At 35.3% G+C, this 12,683-nt stretch overlaps 1 protein-coding gene across 2 annotated transcripts in view; it reads right to left on the reverse strand.

Moving 5' to 3' along the window:
* The window catches only part of CNTNAP2 (contactin associated protein like 2), a 1,044,217-nt gene that overhangs the window by 250,181 nt on the left and 781,353 nt on the right, over positions 1-12,683 (reverse strand). The gene's annotated exons all lie outside the window — the stretch shown is intronic.

Genomic DNA, 12,683 nt, shown 5'->3' on the forward strand with positions numbered 1-12,683 from the left:
AAAACATGGTTATGTTATATTAATGAGGTAAAGATGCCTGTCCTCTATGCTGTATTTAACCCACCTACTTATTGACTGAGTAAACTTATGGTGCTTATGAAGCTGAAAGGCTGCAAGACATGCAACAACTTTATATTCCATTCACTAGTGCTGTGTGAGAAACTGGGAAAAAATCTGCTAGGACCCTTAAATCTAAATATTTATCTCATCAGTTGGATAAGTTTTTCAAAAGTCACACAGATAAGGGAAGCCTTTGGGTAACTATGCTTAAAAACATACAAATCCAAAGAGAATCAACCCCCCTAAACTTCACAGACACAATCAACACTCTTCCAATGGTGGAATGATTAAAACTCTCCTATAGTGACCAATTTTGAAATACAAAAAATTACAAAGTGGTAGAAATTGAAGTATTAGGTTATTCTCAACTCTTTTGCCAAACGAAACTCTCTCTCTCCCCCTTTCTCTCTCAATCACACATACACAGCACATTTTCATATTATATATACCCTTCTGGTTCTTACTTTTATATATTGTTTTAATTCCATCTCATTTAGATTCTCCCTAAACTGACCTAAACCAGTTTCACAACAGGTTAAATTTGCATTATTACTTGGTTAATAGATATCTACTTCCCTCTTGCTTCCTCTACAGTTTAAAATCTTGACTTCCCATTTCTCGGCTTCTTGTGATACTTCAAAACCCAAAGGCTATCCTTCTTAACATTTGTTTTATGTATGCTTCTATAATTTATATGATTTATATTGTTATGAATATTTTATTTAAGAGATGAGACACACATTTTTTGATGTGTGATGGGTAAATGAAGAACGTTTTGGAATTATGTTTAGGGTTGTGTATCTCAAGACACAAGTGCATAAAGGGCAGTTAACCCTATCTTTTAAATAAAATCAGGAATGACAAAACATAAACTTGACAAATTACGCACACTTAACCTTGAGGTGAAAAAATTCATTGCAAAGCCTTTATGCAGTAACCTTTCAAGAACTCTACTAACATTGAGTTTCCTCAGTATTTAAAATGGATGCTTCATCGTAATGGAGTGATGGAACCATTTTAGTCAGCCATTAAATCTGTAGTCATCCAGGCTTTTATTTTATATCTCAAGATGTTTCATAGTTCTAAGTTGAATGAAGCCTTTTGAAATATTTTAAAATTAAGATGTTTTATCAAAAAATTCCCAGTTTTCTAAAACACAAAGATAAAAATTTTCCATTTAACTGAAGGATAACAACTGTGCCAGTTTTAAGTATTAGTAAGCGAATGAGTCTATTCGTAAAAGAAATGCCTGGTCCTCAAGGCTAAAGGCACTTCCTGCGTTCTCTTGTTTGAATTACTTGGCCCAGACTTTTATAAAAAATTATATATGTCACTCCTTTACAGTCACTTCTGGGTATTGAACCAATGAGAATAAGGCCACTAAATACTTTTGACAATCTAGGCCCTAGATTTCTCTGCCCCAGTTTCTCCAATTGTAAGAATGTGCATTAGCTAATTATGGTAGAATGCTTTGTTGCTGCAATGAATGGTAGTCAAATAAATATGTAACATATGTAGGAGACAGGAATTTTGAAAAACCTATAGAAGGATAAACGGAAATAAAAAATATTTTTGTTATTAGATTGAGACTGATTTAAAGATATAGAAATCACAATACTGAAATCAAGAGACCTGCCCAAGGAAAGACAAAACTATTGAGCCTTTTGCCTTACTACAGAATTTTATTATGTCAGGCAAGCTGTGAAGAATCAAGCAAGCTATCACAAGTCTGACCATGATCATGAGCCTGACTTAGACGTAGAACATTTTACACTAGGTGAGCTGAATGACGACAAAACTCTTGTCCAAGTTCAGATTAACTTTGACTGATGTAGCCTATCCTCATCTCTAATGATCACAAAATTCTGGTCAGTGTTAAATTAGCTGGCTTAATGTTACAGACGTGTTTTAGGATGACACCTTTTTGTACTGAAGATAAGGTCAAGAGATTGTCAGTCTTCTAAAACATAAAGATAAAACTTTCCATTTGACTGAAGGATAACAACCGTTACTCAACTTTAAGTATTAAGTAAGAGAATGAGTCTACTGAAGGAAAAGAGGGTTAACTAATCTGTAGATTGGTATTTCGGCTACCAGGAATTACTTCTCTGAAGTTCTTTTCCTGATAAAACGAGTGAAAACAGGATTGGAGACAGTGAATGAATATAGCTTTGTAGGGAGATAAAGAGTTAGTCTGAATTTCTTTTCAGTCATGGATTGATTTTAAGCTTTTTGTGCTTTCAGCCTAATCCTCCAGGAATGTAATAAATTGTTACTTGAGGTCAGCATGAAGGTGAAAGTAGCAGTTCAGTCTGCAGGATTATCAAACCTCTGCTGCTAGACTCCCCTTTTCATATTCTCAAATATAATTCACAACTTCTTTTAAACTGACATTAAGCAGTGTAAAAACGGATCATAACACTCTGTGGCCATCAATATAAAGAAATAAAAATAAAAGTCAATATATCAGTGGGAAAAGTATGGTAAGTATTCTGTTTGCTCAGTTGATAACAACTACTAACCTAGTCTACCCCAGTATGCATGGCTTTATAACTGGTAGAAATTTGCTTGCTGAACACACATGTATTACAGAATTTCTGAATTAGTTGCCTCATAATTGGTTGGCTAAGCTTATCTCCTTCTATGACAGGGTGACCTGCTTAGTGAATGAGGAAAAAGCTGTGGATGTTGTCTCCCTGGAACTTAGTAAAGCTTTTGACATTCTTTCCCACAGCATTCTCCTGGATAAACCATCTGCTCACAGCCTGGATGGGTATACTGTTTCCTGGGTAGAAAACTGGCTAAATGGCCAAGCCCAGAGAGTGGTGATGGATGGAGTCAAATCCAGTTGGCAACTGGTCACAAATGGTGTGCCCCAGTATTGGGGCTGTTTCTGTTTAGTATCTTTATCCGTGATTTGGAGAGGGGAAAGTTTCCTCAGGAAGTTTGCTGATGACACCATGTTGGGCAGGGGTGTTGATCTGCTGGAGGGTAGGAAGGGTCTACAAAGGGATCTGGACAGGTTGGATTCATGGACTGAGGCCAATGGCACGAGGTTCAACAAGGAAAAGTTCTGGGTCTTGGACTTAGGAAAGAACCATTGCCCATGCAATGCTACAGGCTTGGGGAAGAGTGGCTGGAAAGCTGCCTGGAGTAAAAGGATCTGGGGGATCTGGTTGACAGCAGATTGAACATGAGCCAGCAGTGTGCCCAGGTGACCAAGAAGGCCAATGAAATCCCGGCCTGTATCAGAAATAGTGTGGCCAGCAGGACCTGGGCAGTGATTGGCCCCCCTGTACTTGGCACTGGTGGGACTGCACCTCGAGTACTGTGTCCAGTTTTGGGTCCCTTACTACATGAAAGACATTGAGATGCTGGACCATGTTCAGAGAAGGTCAACTAAGCTGCTGAAGGGTCTGGAGAACAAGTCTGATGAGGAAAGGCTGTGGCAGCTGGGGTTGTTTAGCCTGGAGAAAAGGAGGCTTAGACGGGACCTTATCACTCGCTATAAGTACCTGAAATGAGGTTGTAGTGAGGTGGGGTCAGTCACTTCTCCCAAGTAACAAGTGATGGGACAAGAGAAAATGGCCTGAAGCTGTGTCAGGGGATGTTTATACTGGGTATTAGGGAATTTCTTCACTGAAAGTATTTCCAAGCACTGGAACAGACTGCTGAGGGAAGTGGTTTAGTCACCATCCCTGGGTGTGTTCAAAAGACACAAAATGTGGTGCATAGGGACATGGCTTAGTGGTAGACTTGGCAATGCCAAGTTAATGTTTTGACTCTATGATCTTAACGGTCTTTTCCAACCTAAATGATTCTACGATTTTATTCTATAATGCAAATATCAAGAAGGAAATGTCTGCTACAAATCACTAAATATAGTTTAGAACAGTAATAATCCCTTTAAAAAACTATCATTACTGCATTTAATGACTGGCTCACTGGAACATTATGGACTTTCAACATCATATTGGTTCATTAGCTGTCAAATCGGCCATTAGTGCTGGCACTGACCAACAGTATAATAATCTTTGGTTATCCTTTCTACATTATCCCAGTAGAAGCCATCACTATAAGGAAATTGGTATCATAAGTTGGAAATATATATTTAAGATGTATATCTAAAGTATATATTAAAGTTTAAACAAATATTTTGCTCATAACACAGACACCTAATAAACATATCAGACCTCTGTTGCATTCCAGCAAGGGTAATTTGCAGCTGTCTAAAGACATTCTTTATTTTCACAGAGGTAACAAGGTAACGAAACTCGCTGTGACCAGCAGAAAGTTCAGTGAAAGCTACAAAATCTTTTTAGGATCCACAAATGCTGATCCCCCTATCTTATCAGGAACATAATTTTGCCATAGTTACACTGTTATCAGTATTCAAACCAGCTAATTTAGAGCTAAGTCTGCTCTATAGCAGTATAAACTTTGGCAATAGGAGTTATAAACGTGTAGCATAAAACCTAAACATCATACTAATTACAAACAAATTGAAATCACCCCTGCAAAATTTTACCTAAGCAGCTGAAAGTCTAATAATTTTTTGTTTCATATAAGTATTTTTATTAGTGAATAAAACATACTATTCTTTTAATCAATATTAAATAAAAAAAAAGAGTAGGAATGTTGTCTTTTACTTAGGATAACAAATTTTTCCATGGCAGCTTTCAGGAGAAAGAAATAAGTTTTCAACCTAGACAGTTAGCTCAATAGGAATGTATCACTAAATAAATATTGTAAAATTATGTGTTTAGAAATCAACAAGCAAACAAAGAAACCCATTAATAATAAAGAGGTGGGAAATGCTAGTATGCTAAGCCATGGAGCTATAGGTTTGAATGCATGGGAAATCAGAATCACAATCAAAAGAAATTACAAACTTGTGACTGAGCAGTAAACCCCTAAACCAGAAGAATGCTCAGAGGAGATGGGCAAAAACTTCCAGAATTTTTCAATGATTATGTAAATAAAGTAGAACTAAAGTCATAGGTCAGAATTTTCCCCTCACTGAAAAAATTCTTGATGATCTCAGCACTAATGAACTTTATTACAGAAAGAAAACACCTGACCAAAAATAGTAACTTCTTCTAATGAAAATGTGAGAAAAGGACATCACTTTGTATAAAGTGCTATTTATAGCTTCGTTGCAGTATCTCCATATAGAGAACTAAAAAATGGGAAGTAGAACTAAAAAATGGGGAGTTTGATAAGAGTGTAAATATAACTCTGGAGGAATAGTGTTGCTATAATTACACCCCTGAGGATAGGGGACAGGAGATTGAAAAATTGTTATTAAAAAAAAAGAGCACAAGAGCAAACGAAAGGTGGTTGTTTCATTACATCCATAACCTCTATTACTTAATTGCTCTTATCACTTCAGAAGCAGGACCTTGAGAAGTTACACATAACAATGATACTAGTGTAATTATCTCAGAGTTATCAGAAGTAGTAAAATGAATACAATCACCTTATCTTGAATTTATATGCACAAATTTATTATCTACAAATTATAGTGAAAATAGTAATTTAGTTAACACACTACTTTGGAGAAAAAAGCCCAAAATATTAGGAATAAATCACCATCCTTTATTTTAGCTCACATCTATGGCTGTAGGTTTTCTGTGCTCCACATGTAAAATTCAGCGTGACCTGATTTTTGCATCATAACATGGTCCCTCCAACAGTTTCTTTGCTATTCTCAAGCCTCTTGACATTTGTCTGTTGTGCAGTTTGCTGGGCACAACCCAGTACAACAGAGAGATGCCTTAGTGACTTCACCCAAAAGACAGACAGTAAACTTCCTAAGGACTTTTTGCAGCTTGGCAAATGTCAGAGCTCATTGAGTTGTCTCAGGTGGGAAGAGATAAAAGCTATAGGAAAGGTCAGGTAGCTATGATCCTGGTTATAATGCCAATAACAGTAAAAAAATAATTAAAAAAAATCTTTCGTTCTTTCTTTCCTTCCTTCCTTCTCTTTCCTTCCTTCTTTCTTTCTCTTTCTTTCTCTTTCTCTTTCCTTCTTTCTTTTTTTTTGTATATTACAAATTATCACATTCTTTAACATAAACCATTCTTATTTTCCTAGCACACCACTGCAGACAGTTTCAGAATTCTAAATTAATTTCTGACTGATCTTTATTAGAAGATTTACAACTTACAGAACCATGTGATCTGAAGCCTGATTTATAGCTCACTGACACGTAGCAAATAGAGAATATTAAGATGATATTTGAACATGAAAGCACAGTGCAAGAGAAGCCTCTTCAGACACAAATACAGAAGTTAGAACAGACAATATGCTCAACCATACAAAAAGTCTGCCATTATGTAGCACTCCAGAGATTAAAGTAGATAAAAAGGTGACCCTTCTTAAAACATTACTTATTGCAATAATGTACCAATTGAGGATAAACATTATGCCATTTGGCCCAGGACAAAAAAAAAATTAAAATAAAATAACTGTTTCAAAGTTCGGGGCTTCAGTGACTACAACCTAAATACTCAACCCCTAAAACGAACTACTTTCCCAAACCAAGGAAGTAGAGAACACTGTATCTAACTGAAAGAGAAATACAAATAAATGTAAAATAATCTTTACTCAAATGGCAGATGGTTTCAACCAAGGAGATTATATCTACCATGGATGAAAATTAACTAGCTGCAAACTAAGTAAAATGTGTGAGAGGTGTAGTCTGGGGAGGATTTTTGCAGTCCAGAAAAAAATGACTTTGAGAATTACAATTCAAGTTTAAAGTACACACTGTTATCTTTATATTAATGTATGTGCATTTTATACATTTATTTTGTATTAAATTATGAAGAAGGAAAAAGAATAGTCATCCTACAATTATTCTAAATGTATTTTTATATACACATATAAGAATTACTCTGAAATTCAAGTGATTATTCAAAAACACTCTCTCAATGGAAGTATTCTTCCAAAACACTATAAATCAATTATTGATTTATTTTTTATTGTCAGCAACAGTGATAGCACCTCTGAGATAATGTATTTAAGATGGACAAAAAGTTACTGTGCAGAAACAATTGAAGCCAGAGAAGAGAGGCGTGAGAATAAGTGAGAGAAATAACTCTGGAGACACCAAGGTGAGTGAAGAACGAGGGAGAGTAGGTGCTCCAAGTGCCAGATCAGAGATTATCCTGCAGCTTTAGGTGCAGACCATGGTGAGGCAGGGTGTCCCCCTGCAGCCCATGGAGGTCCATGGTGGAGCAGATATCCACCTGCAGCCCATGGAGGACCCTGCGCTAAAGCCGGTGGATGCCTAAAAGAGGCCGTGACCTTGTGAGAAACCCACACTGGAGAAGGCTCCTGGCAGAACCTGTGGACCCTGGAGAGAGAAGTCCATGCAGAAACAGGTTTGTTGTCAGGACTTGTGACCCCATGGTGGATCCATGTTGGAGCAGTTTGTTCCTGAAGGATAACACCCTATTATATAACTATTTTCTATTCACTGCCCAATTTTAAGTGACTATGACTGTACAGAATATTTGGTTAACTAAAAGCTCTTTTGCATCAGTCTTCTAAAAAAAAAAAAAAAAAGAAAGCAACAACAACACCTCTCCCCTCAAAAAAACCAAACCAGCACTGTCATCCTTACTAGTCTACATTGTTCTGCTTCTGTCTGCATCAAGGTATCAGGCCTTGGTACATGGCACCTAATTTCAAATCAGGTGTTCAAGCATATCTTATTTTAAAGTACTTAATTCTGGTACACAAAGTTAAGCAATGGCTTAGGAAAATGAAGCTTTATTTTCATCCATTCCATAACATTTCATTTTAGAGGAGGCTTTTTATGTGAAGTTCTTACTGGACATAGGGTATACTCCATATTTATTGGAGTGAAGTAACATATCAATAGTCAAAATGTATTTTGCCACTAAATTAAAGAAATAAAAAAAATGATAGCACTTTTTAAATTTCCTCCTTCATGTAAGTTCTTAGCACTTCTCATTAGTGATGCATTAAGTATTTCTTGTGCTCACACACACAACATCTTAGAATTACTGTTTAAGGCCACATTTGAAAACTCTAGTTATGCTTCTTATGCTACTGCAGCACAGAAGAAAAGATAAAAATTAAGGAAAACAATAATTATTCCCTATTAATCTACAAGGAAACAATTGAAGTCAGTAGTATTACCACATGATTGGGAAAATAATTATCAACTCTAAAGATAAACCAGGAAGTTACCTAGGATTGCAGCATTAAAATTTTACTTGCCCTTCAGATCTCCTACCCAGAAGGATAAACCTCAATGAATTAGTGCTTGCTTTTAGTAAAAAAAAAACAAACAACCACTAAAAAAAAAAAAAGTAAATAAAAATGAAAAATAAATAAAACAATAAAGTAAGCAAACAATATACCCATTGAGAGGGACGGAAAAATAAGATTCCAGAACTTGTAGCTCTGAATGACTTTTCATGCCTTGTTTGTTTTTTACTTTATAAGGTTTTAACCTCTAAGTACAATAGTGACCTTAAATGCTTAGTCTGGGTCATCAGCTGTTATGAGTTCACGAAATTCTTACCATCTTCTTAGATCATGAATCTCACACTACTTCTGTTATTATCTCTCCTCTCAGAGACAGAGACAGGAGCTCAACTTAAAACCTTCTGACAAACACTGAAAGGGAGATTTACTGTCCCCTCAATTCATCTAGCTTATCTTTTGGGACCTTTCTGAGATATGCTCTGTACCAATGATTTTATTATTTCCTGCAAAGATTCCTGCCTTTGTGCTCTGCCAGTGATCTAAGGTTCATGCAGCACACACTCAATTCTCTGCCACTCAGGAAAATTAGACAATCTGCTGATTGGATAGTCCACTTGATCCACAAACTGTGTCATAATACTTAAGCGAGGAAAGCAGTCCTTTCTTACAGCTGTTGACTGCTTTGTCTCCTTTAACTTTCATGAAGTTTTGATTGATAGTCTTTGCTCAGATAGGCAACAATGTGAACTCAATAAGGAATGGAAAATTCAATGGCAGTTCAAATGAAACCTCCAACTTGTTTGCTACTACTGACTTAAAAAAAAAAGGTTTTTGTAGATGACATGTCTTAGAAGCAAAGTGAATCACATACCAACACACTTTCTTTTCTCTGGACAGTCTCAGGTATCTTGATGTTTATCACTAATAGAGCAGCATCTGAGTACACCCCCTTGATCAAAAATTGCTTATGCAAAAATTAAAAAAAAGAAAATTCTGCTGGCACTCATAAAATCACATTCAAACCACAAAGACGACACAGCTCGACTGCTCCTGTTTAATATTTGAGAGATTATAAATTATTCAAAACATCTATTTTTTCTGAAGATCTGTCCTTCAAGTTTCTTTTTTAAATCTATTTTTAATGGAGATTAATTCCTTTATTTCTTGCCATTTTTTTCTGACTATGTCCTGAAATTCTGATTTTATCTGGCAAGGTATGAAGAGCTTGATCATTAAAACCCTCACTAAGCAAGAGTCAGTGAGTGGCTACATAGCAATAACTTTATTTTTGGGTACCATTGCTTTGGATTTTCAGAGAACTGAATCCCATAACAACGTAGGATGGAATGGAGGAACCTTGGAATGACTGCTTGTCCAACTCTTCACTCAAATCAGGGACAATTTTAATTAGTTCTCATAATTGTTATTACTGTGCCCAGCTTTTTCCTATGAGATCCAGAACTGAGTACTTCAAAACCTGGGCAATATATTTCCAATTATTGAATATAACTTTTAATAAAAGCATTTCTGTTTCACCCATAGTGTACAGCATTAATAGATACACACTGAAAGACCGAGCAGATGCAAAATTGAAGCAGATTAAACTAAAAAAGAAAGCTTTTAGTTTTGTAAAAATGTAGAGAATATATTCAAAAGCCTATCAAGTTGATATGTATATTCTGGCAGCAATGATATAGACAAGACAACTTTTAATCTTACCTCCACTGTTTTGCCAACAAGAAAACCTCTATAATTCAGATGCCAGCTGAGGCATAACAAATTTTACAACAGACTAAGTATATAAAAATATGCCTGTTGTGATTGTACCATATCAGTAAGATTTCATATGTTTCCAGTTGTTAGATAACAGTCTACCCCTAAAGAATACAGCACATACCATGTTTCCAGCAGCCTGAACAACCCAGCTGATCCCTACCTTTTTTTGCTTCCATGCAGAACTTGAGGATCCAAGATTCACAAAGAAGACAGAAATTACCTGGGGAATCTCCTATCACCTTGTACTGAATAGAATACAAAAGATTAATTAAACCACATTTTCCTTGGCAAATTCAATACTTGCTAATGTTAATAAACAGAGCTTTTGTCTGCTTTATGCAAAAACATGAGAGTAAGCGGTTTACTTTTTTAGTAGTTTGGTTCATGTATTTGACAGTTTCCAAGTCTTTAATTCCTACTATCAATAAGGATTAGGTTATGAGAGATGACCTGCCTCTCCCCAGTTCTACCAACTCACACACATTGACTGTTAGAAACCAAAGAAAGTGTACTAGTACCACTGGTACACAGAAATGTATGAAAACTTGACTGTTTCATGTTCTTTCTCAGTCACACACATCTTTCTCATACTAAGACCAAAAACTATTTTAAGTCAACTTAGTTCCCTGTTAATGTCAATAGCCAGAAAAGAATTGACTGTTGTCTCTCTTTGCTGTATTTTTTACTAGTTTTCTTTTTTCAAAATTTGAAAAAAATCATCACTGTAGTGTTAAAACTGCTCCTTAAGTTAGAAGAGAAAAAAACCCCAAGAGAAATGTATGTTCAGTTCCTACTTTTTATATTAGTCAAGTATGATGACTTCTAAATAGGAAGCAGGAGAACTGAATAAAAAACTCTCATAGAAGGATTCAGAGTTATTTTCCCTAACAATATGAAACAATATTCTAAAGTAAGCAAAGCCCCTACCCTCAACCAAACAAAAAAGTGCCTTTAAATAACATAGTTACTAGGGACATCCCTCTAAACACCTCAAAAAGTTTAAACATTCCTATTTTAAGAAACAAGAACAGAATTTGGATTGGAAATCAAGCTGTCATTATAAATCTTGTACTTAGTACCTCTCTTCTTTATATACAAGGAAGACATTGAAGTTATGTTAAAACAGACTGAAATGATCTAAAGCATCATTGATCATAATGTTTTGCTCATAGAGAACTACCATTTGCAAGAACATCAAAAGTTTTCAAGTTACATTTCTCTTTCTCTACAGTACTTTCCTGTTAATTTAATAGAACAAGCAATTATCCAATTATCTTCATATTTAAATTACCTAAATGTCCAGGTTATAATGGTGTTCATTAGTTACTGAAACTGCGCCTGCAAACGCTACATCAAAAATACGGCTATGAAACATTTATATGTTTTTTTCCATAATGGATATTTAATAATTTAATTTCATTATTAATACTTTCTACCATTGTTGTAAGCAGCTTTGTAAAAATACTAATTGCTATAGGGAGTAATTTTATTTGTGAAGGAAAGTAACCAAGGAAAATATCATTAGTTTGGGGTTTTTTACCTCTCTTTAGACAATGACAAAGGTAATAGTATGGCAATACCGTTATCAACGATAGTTGATTTTTGCCAATGGGCTGTTACCGTTCCATATAGCAATTGTATGAACATCGTGAACAAATAGAAGCAACTACTTTAAAAATTAATTAATTTTGTGTGACTTTTAGTGTGTGTTCTCAGTCTAGAATGTGTCTTTTATTCTTTCTTACCGAAATCTAACAACAGTTCTTTGACCGGAAGTATCTAGAGTTTGAAATCAGAATATTACTTTTTACTACTACTTTCCTTCTGGGAGAATTTAGGTCAGGAAAAGAAATTGTGATAAAAAAAATTGTCACATTAAAAGTAATTTTATAGGTATATGCCTATGCAGCATGTATAAAAGCATCTTCAAGGTAAAAAACTCCCACTGAACTGGTTTTAGTGTTGTGGTTTTTGTTTTGATTTGTTTCTTTTTTGTTTGGTTAGTTTTTTGTTTATTTTGCTACAAAACTCACCAAACTATTTCTGAAGATAAATAGGTAAATTAGCAAAATATCTGGATTTAGGTATGAAGATGATCTATGAGCCAATTATATGATCTTGCAGATATTTGAATTCAAAATTTCCCAAACAATTTAACAAAAGTGGACAATGATTTAAAACTACAGTACTAATTAAAGAAAGTAACCTCTTCCCAAATGAAAAATTGTCTTCTGACTCCCAGTTTAAAATATAAACAGGTAACAGTTTTGACAAATTCCATGGCACATGCTAATGCACTATTATGAACTTATGCTGGTTATTGAGAGACCACTTTTAACCGACTTCTTTCCCCCCTTCTGGTTTCCACTGCACAGAAACAACAGTGGTCTAACAAACCCCCCAAAACAGACAGCTACTGAAAAAAACCCCTGACAAACATTGTTAGAGATGCATGATATTTTTCAAAAGTGTTTCATTATACTGTGATCACATCTGGAATTGAAATGCTATATGGACCGAAACCAATGACCTACTTAATTACACAGCAGTCTGACACATCTTGAAACGTCTGCTTTCCAAAACCCAGGTGGACATTTAAAGTC

This window comes from Neopelma chrysocephalum, unplaced genomic scaffold (assembly GCF_003984885.1).
Source record: "Neopelma chrysocephalum unplaced genomic scaffold, ASM398488v2 Primary Assembly neopelma1_26, whole genome shotgun sequence".
Lineage (NCBI taxonomy): Eukaryota > Metazoa > Chordata > Aves > Passeriformes > Pipridae > Neopelma > Neopelma chrysocephalum.